The sequence below is a fragment of the Mesoplodon densirostris genome, chromosome 13 (genome assembly GCF_025265405.1).
Source record: "Mesoplodon densirostris isolate mMesDen1 chromosome 13, mMesDen1 primary haplotype, whole genome shotgun sequence".
Taxonomy (NCBI): domain Eukaryota; kingdom Metazoa; phylum Chordata; class Mammalia; order Artiodactyla; family Ziphiidae; genus Mesoplodon; species Mesoplodon densirostris.
In genome coordinates, this window is record NC_082673.1 from 3,811,959 (window position 1) to 3,813,934 (window position 1,976).

General features: G+C 41.4%; 1 pseudogene; it reads right to left on the reverse strand.

Annotated features, from left to right (window-relative positions):
- Window positions 1–1,154: 1,154 nt before the first annotated feature.
- LOC132500906 (small ribosomal subunit protein uS8-like) lies at window positions 1,155–1,547 on the reverse strand (annotated as a pseudogene).
- Between the last annotated feature and the right edge of the window lie 429 nt (window positions 1,548–1,976).

Here is a 1,976-nt window from a genome sequence, read left to right on the forward strand (position 1 = left end):
AGGTCCATGCTCTTAAACATCTAGAGACAGAGGTAGAGACAATGAAGTAGATAAAAATATTTTTATTTGGGAGCCTTGCTGGACCCATGGGCAGAATTCAGTGAGCGGAGTAGTGATCATTTTTCTGGTGGCCCACGGGGGTTGAGCAGAGTCAGGAAGGCCTTTCTAGGAGAGCTGAATCTTTTTTTTTTTTATTTGGCTGCACTGGGCACTGGGTCTTAGTTGCGGCATGTGGGATCCTTTAGTGGAGGCATGTGGGATCCTTTAGTTGCGGCATGTGGGATCTTTTAGTTGCAGCATGTGGGACCTAGTTCCCTGACCAGGGTCGAACCTGGACCCCTGCACTGGGAATGTGGAGCCTTAGCCACTGGACCACCAGGGAAGTCCCAGAGCTGAATCTTGAAAGATGACTTGGTGTTCAGCCAGCAGAAATGGGCAGAGAAGTCTTGTATTAGTTTATTTTCATTCGCTTTGGTAACTGATATTTGGAATTATTTTGGTTTAGATTTTGAGACTGAATCTGCAGTTTCAAACTATCTGGTCACCTCTAGCTTTTTGAAAATTCATTTACTTTATGCCAAAATGTAACTTTCCGGTTAAAAGAAGAAGGAAAAATAAAAAGTTGCCTTTTGAGTAGTGCTGTTTAATAGAACTTTCCATGACGATGGATATCTGTGCTGTGTTATACGGTAGCCACCAGCCACGCATGGCTACTGGGCACTTTTAATGTGGCCAGCATTACTGAAGAACAATTCTAAATTGTATTAAATTTTAATTAATTTAAATTTGAATAGCCACATGTAACTGTTTCTATCATATTGGGCAGTGCAGCCTTAGGACACTAACAAAGATCTACTGGGCATCACAGTTTAACAAGACAACTGAATTCAGGGGGAAAATTGGATTAAGAAGAGATGAGATGTAATTTCTTTGAAATATTGAAGGTTTTTAATATCAAGGGGAATATGACCTGGACAAATATTATTTTCTATGTTCCCCAGGGTGTTTTGCCTAAGTGCCTGGAATCCTGCCAACTGTTGTATAAAAGACTTTTCTGTGAACAACCTGCTGTACAATTGGGAGGTGTTGTTTACATTGGACAATTCTGCTTGTTTTCCATTGAGGCATTTTATTTGCACATATGTGTTACATCCCTAGAAAAGGAATCCCAGGATTTTCCCTCCTGTGTATGTTTGTCTTGCGTCTTCGTGGTCCATGATGCCAGCTGACGTTGTTAGGACAGTGAAACCACACTGAAAAGATGGAAGCAGGTTGTTCTGCCATTTTTCTAGATCTTTGAGCTGCACATCAAATCTGGGGCTGATCGCACCACACTTGTGTAAACTGCCCGTGAAGATCACAGCAGTTTTCCCAGCTCTGTGGTCATCAGTGATTTCAAATTTGCCAATGTAACCACGTTTCACCATCACAGTTAGAAACCAGACGTTGGTTTTGGAGCACAGCCCGGTAAGAACCTGGCATCTGCCTCTCTTTTAGGAATTGTTGATGGTCTTGAGAGCATTAGCCAGGACATTCATGCCCGCCATTATGGCGGCATGGAAAGATGGTGGAGAGAGAGCTGGACGATTCTGATTATCCATCTGCACCAAGAGGTTTGCAAGTTGTAAATACTTTGCAATTTTAAAACATAGGTATGGATTAACATTGTCCTACAGACGTTTGTGAATGGCAATAGAAAATGCAGACATAAAAGGGAGTAAGGAAAATGTAACAAATACTTGCTTTTTGACGGCTTAAGGGGTTCAGAAGTCTCTTAACAAGAGAGTTACTCTTCTCAAGTTTTCCAGGCCTTTTAAAAGGCTTTACAATTTTCAGTCTTGTTCTTCTTCCCCTAGCAAACTGATTTTGGCCTAAATCTTAGCAACCGTGGAGAAATTAGTGATTGTATGGTATCGTGTGTTGTGTACTTTATCCATACCCCTTTCTTACTTAAACAAATGATGGCGCCTTGGTTA